At 50.3% G+C, this 6,513-nt stretch overlaps 1 non-coding gene across 1 annotated transcript; it reads left to right on the plus strand.

Moving 5' to 3' along the window:
• Nucleotides 1-538: 538 nt before the first annotated feature.
• Nucleotides 539-610, plus strand: TRNAC-GCA (transfer RNA cysteine (anticodon GCA)). The gene has a single exon. It is a non-coding gene; the product is annotated as a tRNA-Cys (tRNA).
• The last annotated feature ends 5,903 nt before the right edge of the window (nucleotides 611-6,513 follow it).

Below are 6,513 nucleotides of genomic sequence, written 5' to 3' on the forward strand. Positions count from 1 at the left end.
ATTTATAGAGATAGTTTGTGTTTTCTGCGCTGGTTGTTATTTCTTGCTAAAACGAAACAGACATTGCCACGGTTTTGTGGAAAACCCTGAGCAATAATTAAACGTGACCATCTTCTCTGATTACTAAACCAGGTTCAAAACACCGGGGAACCTTTTTCCCATATACATCTCTGACAGATTTATGAAACGTAGTGCCAGCATTATAGGAAAGCGCAGGGCTCCGATGGAAAGGTGTTTGCTGTACGAAAGCGAGCGGCGTCCTGGCAAAAGGGTTGATTTCACAACAGCAATGTGTGTGTACTACAAAAATAACTCTTAACTACTTTATTTTTATTCAAAACATGATACTCTCGGGTACACGCGACCATCTTTAATGAAACATTGGAAATGGAGCATTCTAAGAACCTAATCTGAGAGGAAGGTTAGTTATTTGTAATAAAAGCTGTGGTCAGCCTATTCAGTAACCGCCATTTCTCGTACCTACACTGCGCATGTGTGATCTAGCTTAAGTTACAACCTCTTCCGCCTATTTTCGTACGGGGGTATAGCTCAGTGGTAGAGCATTTGACTGCAGATCAAGAGGTCCCCGGTTCAAATCCGGGTGCCCCCTCATTTTTAAAATTTATTTTTTGTAATATAATACTTCTAATTAGTGAATTACATACATGCCAACCCTCCCGATTCAGGCGTGAGACTACCGATTTGAAGGCTAGTCTCCCGCCTCCCGATTCCTGCAAGCAAAAACCCGATTCCTCGGGGTTTGTTGACAGGGCGTTTGTGTGAAGTGCTAATTTTTCCAGCAATAGTCAAAGTGGCCATGCAGGGGCTCTCGATGGGGTGAAAAAACAACAAAGGGTCATTAACAAGGCAATAGTCTTTTGAAGACCTGTGAAGTAGGGGGGGGGCGTGTGTGTGCACAGGAAGCTGTTTTCGGCTGGGGTGTCACACAGGGGCGGGGGGGGGGAGGGGGGGACAACACTTGCATCACCCTCTCAGCCTGCCATTGCGCTCCATGCTTGTAAAAGGTAAGAAAAAAAACGTACATTTGTGTTTCAAATGTCCAATCCTGCAGCAGCACACTTCCAAAGCCCATACACGCCAGTAACCCGATTTGAAGCCCCATTCTCCCGATTTTAAAAAAAAAATCTCCCTCTTTGCTCTTCTGAAATGTTGGCATGTATGGAATTATTTCTTTTCAAACCTAACAACGTTGTCTGCTGAGAGTCAGGCAGTTTGACCATGTAAAACCACTGAGCTACTCCCATCCGATATGTTCTTATGTTATCTATTACGGAGTGGAACAAATGGTGTGCACGACCCTCGTGTTATACTAGTTTTGCGCTTCGAGGTTTTCACTGCTTTGCTTTCCAAATTCACGATTCTCTCATACTTGCAACAGCCTGTGGTCCACAAGAGATAGTCGATTTTAGTCTGAAAATACGAAAATTACAACAATAATGATATTACCAGCAATGGGACTTTAGGTCCGATGAAGGCACTAAATAAAATGGACATCCTGTGATTCTGGGCAAATCACTTAATCTACCCGTGCCTGAATGTGTAATGTAAATACGGTGCTCATGTAAAGCGCTCCGATACCTTCGGGTCGAGTTCGCGCAATATAAATATGCACACAAAAAAACAAGCATTGGAAATGCAATAGGTGGATTTATTTGAGTTAGAACGAATGGCATTGTGAATGGCAATGTCTTTTAGCCATGTGTTATGGAGTGTATGCATGTGGTGTGTAGTGGACTTATGTGGGTTGGATTGGAAGGAGTTGGAGGGTGGAGTTGGGAGTTGGAGTGTGGAGGTGGAGTTGGAGGGTGGAGTTGGAGTTGGAGGGTGGAGTTGGAGTTGGAGGGTGGAATTGGAGTTGGAAGGTGGAGTTGGAGTTGGAGGGTGGAGTTGGAGGGTGGAGTTGGAGTTGGAGAGTGGAGTTGGGGGGTGGAGTTGGAGGGTTGAGTTGGAGGGTGGAGTTGGAGTTGGAGGGTGGAATTGGAGTTGGAGGGTGGAATTGGAGTTGGAGGGTGGAGTTGGAGGGTGGAGTTGGAGGCTAGAGTTGGAGGGTGGAATTGGAGTTGGAGGGTTGAGTTGGAGTTGGAGTTGGAGGGTGGAGTTGGAGGGTGGGATTGGAATTGGAGGGTGGAGTTGGAGGGTTGAGTTGGAGTTGGAGGGTGGAGTTGGAGGGTGGATTTGGAGTTGGAGGGTGGATTTGGAGTTGGAGGGTGGAGTTGGAGGGTTGAGTTAGAGTTGGAGGGTGGAGTTGGAGTTGGAGGGTGGAGTTGGAGATGGTGGAGTTGGAGTTGGAGAGTGGAGTTGGAGGGTGGAGTTGGAGTTGGAGGGTGGAGTTGGAGTTGGAGGGTGGAGTTGGAGTTGGAGTTGAAGGGTGGAGTTGGAGTTGGAGGGTGGTGTTGGAGGGTGGAATTGGAGTTGGAGGGTGGAGTTGGAGGGTGGAGTTGGAGTTGGAGGGTGGAGGGTGGAGTTGGAGTTAGAGGGTAGAGTTGGAGGGTGGAGTTGGAGTTGGAGGGTAGAGTTGGAGGGTGGAGTTGGAGGGTGGAGTTGGAGGGTGGAGTTGGAGGGTTGAGTTGGAGTTGGAGGGTGGAGTTGGAGGGTAGAGTTGGAGTTGGAGGGTGGAGTTGGAGGGTGGAGTTGGGGGGTGGAGTTGGAGGATTGAGTTGGAGTTGGAGGGTGGAGTTGGAGGGTGGAGTTGGAGGGTGGAGTTGGGGGGTGGAGTTGGAGAGTGGAGTTGGAGAGTGGAGTTGGAGGGTGGAGTTGGAGGGTGGAGTTGGAGGGTGGAGTTGGAGAGTGGAGTTGGAGAGTGGAGTTGGAGAGTGGAGTTGGAGGGTGGAGTTGGAGTTGGAGGGTGGAGTTGGAGTTGGAGGGTGGAGTTGGAGTTGGAGGGTGGAGTTGGAGGATGGAGTTGGAGGGTGGAGTTGGAGTTGGAGGGTGGAGTTGGAGTTGAAGGGTGATTTGGAGGTTGGAGTTGGAGTTGGAGGGTGGAGTTGGAGTTGGAGGGTGGAGTTGGAGGGTGGAGGGGGGAGTTGGAATTGGAGGGTGGAGTTGGAGTTGGAGGGTGGAGTTGGAAGGAGGAGTTAGAGTTGGAGGTTGGAGGGTGGAGTTGGAGGGTGGAGTTGGAGGATGGAGTTGGAGTTGGGGGATGGAGTTGGATGGTGGATTTGGAGGGCACATTTGTGCCAATCAGCAGACAGACCCGGGTACTCATGACCTTGAGGTGCGCGTGCCCGTGCTGGATGCGGTGTTTGCCAAAGCAGAACCGAAAACATCTATACATTTATCAGGGGCGGGGTTTCCTTTGGTGCAGCAGGTGTAGTGGCACCGGAGCCCAGAAGCCTAAGGGAGTGGGTGGCACGTCGTTCCGTACACTAAGCCTTATGCCACATTGTCTACGCTACTGCCTTGTATTCTGAAGGTTGCCCTTTATCAGACTGGCAGTGGTATGATTGGGGGGAGGGGGCGTGTTATGAAAGATGAATACTGGAACTGACCCGTAGAATATCGACCACCCATCACCAAACTGGTAAACCATTCACTACAGCCAAGTCAACCCTGCGTCCTGAGCACACTCTTCGACTGCCCTTTTTCTTTAGTCGCTGTGTGAATGATCTTGGGCAGGTGTTGTTGTCACCACTTATCTGCTGAATGAGCTTCACTTGCTCGATGCACTTAGTAAGTCAGTACAAAGTACGCAAATTACAGTCTTCGCTTAACCACCTGTTGGTTAGTGACAGTGTGATCCTGGGCAAATCACCTCAGTCCATGCTCCGTTCTTTATGTGCAAGAATTAGTCGTGGTTAGAGTCGGGTTAACCCCCCAGTATTAGGCACTGTGTACTTAACATTGACTTTACATATGGGCTAACTATAGTGTTGCGCTCTAGCTCCAGGCGCCCGCGTGATGATGTGGCATGCTGGAGCGAGAGCGGGACGGAGTGCGCAGGCGTCGGGTGAGGGCGGCGCTTGCGCGAGGGCTGGAAAGTGCGAGAAGTGACCGGAGCGAGTAGGAGTTAGACGCTCGGCGCTCTCGTGGATGCAATTACTTCACTGAAATAAACCCGAGTTATAGAAACAACTCCAGTGTGCAGTGTCCTCATTTGGGGGTGAACCTAGTACATTACAGTGGCGACGAGGAGTGGGATCTCCCACCAACATCACCCCCGGAAATAATATCGACAGAGCAACGCGACAGCAACGCCCAGTCCGCCATCCAAGGTCAGAAATCGAAGGGGACACCAGTAAAGTGCACACAGCAAAGGAAGGAGGCGGCGGTATCCACAAGAGAGAGCGGCAGAAGCGCGTAAACCCTAGCCACGCCCACCAAGTGCCCTGAGGCCTACCATAAGCGCACCGGGACAGGCACAGTAGTGGTGACAACTCCCCGTTGAGGCCCTGGCAGAGAAAGGAGACAGTAGTGCGGGGGATGAAAAAGACCAACGTCCGAACAGACGTTAGGACGGAAGTGCCAGCACACCAGGCAGCCCAAGAGCCAGGGAGAAGGTCCGGATCAAGGGGAATACAGAAGTGCGCCGGGCAGCCCCGAGAGCCAGGGAGATAGACGGCGAGCAACACCCAAGATGAGTAACCAAGCAACTTCTCTTACTGCGCCAATTCCATTCCTACCCAGACCAGGGGAACCCCAAATGAAATGGGAGGATTGGAGGGAATATTTCAAAAACTACGTAGAAGCCTTGGAAGATGAAAACGGGGAGGCGTTCCCAAGTGCGAGAAAGAAACGGTTGCTTCTACACAACTTGGGCCCGAAGGAATAAGGGTGTTCGCAAATATCGTACCCGCGACGAGACAGACAGTAAACGACGACGTCTTCAAGCATGCCTTGGAGGACCTAGACAATCACTATCGCCCGGCTGTGTGCATTTCCATTGATCGATTCAACTCCCAACAAAGGAAGCAAGAGGAGGGAGAATCCATAGACGATTATGTCGCAGCACTGAGACGACTAGCGATCACGTGTAAATATGGACAACTCCAAGATGATTTCATCAAAGATCAAATCGTAATGCACACCACCAACAGATCAGTACAGGATAAATTGTGGGCACACGGAGAAGCAACACTAAAAGAGGTGATCGCAATGGTAAAGAAAGCTGAGCTCTCAAAACGTTGCGCTGAAGCGGCAAAAAAGGAGAAGGCCCAAAAGCTGATGGTCAACAAAATTGACGAAACCGAGTCCCCAAACAGGCAGAGAGGAGCTGCTGGAGACGGGAGAAATGTGCCCAAATGGGCAGGAAAACCGGGACAGTCAGGAAAACAGTCACCGGACAACAGATTCGCATGCTACAGGTGTGGAAGCACAGCACACACAACCCAGGACAAGCGATGCCCAGCATTCCGCGCCAAGTGCAAGTTCTGCGGCTTGATCGGACATTATGAGAAAGTGTGTCGCAAGAAAGGGAAGAAGTCAATGGTGAAGTACATTGCGCAATCCCCATCAGGAGACCCAGCAGAGGAAGGTCTGGTGGACGATAACATGGTTCTATGTGTCGAAGAACAAGTATTGGAGGTAACGGGCAAACGCTCAGACAAACCACGAGCGGACATGCTGATTGGAGGGGTGAAAATTCGAATAGCGATTGACTCTGGATCACCATACTTCATTGTTCAAAGATCGGTATGGGAAGAAGAATTCTGACCCAGTCTTGGCCCGAAATTAGATCCGCCGGACATACGACCGGTCTCGTACACCAACAACCTAATTCCCATGGTAGGGTACCGTACCCTGAAGTTTGAATTCAGGGGGAGATCGGCAGTATGCAAGCTATACGTGGCGGAGCGAGGACCCTCTGTGATGGGATGGAGAGACCAGTGGGACCTTGGAATAAAATTGGACCCAGGTGGAAAGGAACAAGTGCTACTGACGGAGGACGGCAGTTGGCCAGACCTGGAGAAATTGAAGCAAAACTTCCCCAAAGTGTTTGGAGGCACAGTTGGCAAACTTGAGAAATTCGTACACAAGATCCTTCTCAAGGAAAATGCGAGTCCGGTATCCCACAAAGTCAGAAACATACCCATTGCGGTTAAGGATGCCGTCCAACAGGAACTACAGAGACTAGAGGAGCAAGGCATAATTGAACCAATTGACAGCTCGGAATGGTTGGCGCCCTTGGTGGTGGCCAGAAAACCCAACGGCAAGGTACGTCTTTGTGTGGACCTGCGCGAACTAAACAAATGCCTTATAATTGAGAAATTCCCATTACCGAGGATCGAAGAGATGTTGGCCAAAACGAGAGGGGTGACATGGTTTTCCACCATTGACCTCACCTCCGCATACCATCAAATAGACTTGCACCCAGCGAGCAGGAGGCTCACCTCCTTCATCACACCTTTTGGGTGTTACCAGTATCGTCGCATGCCTTTCGGATTGGCGTCAGCGGCGGCTGTTTTCCAAAAACTCATGCACCGTCTGTTCAAAGATGTGGAAGGCGTCCAATACTTTCAGGACGACATCCTGATAATGGGGACAAACCGAGAAGAC

This window comes from Lissotriton helveticus, chromosome 6 (genome assembly GCF_964261635.1).
Source record: "Lissotriton helveticus chromosome 6, aLisHel1.1, whole genome shotgun sequence".
NCBI classification, from domain to species: Eukaryota; Metazoa; Chordata; class Amphibia; order Caudata; family Salamandridae; genus Lissotriton; species Lissotriton helveticus.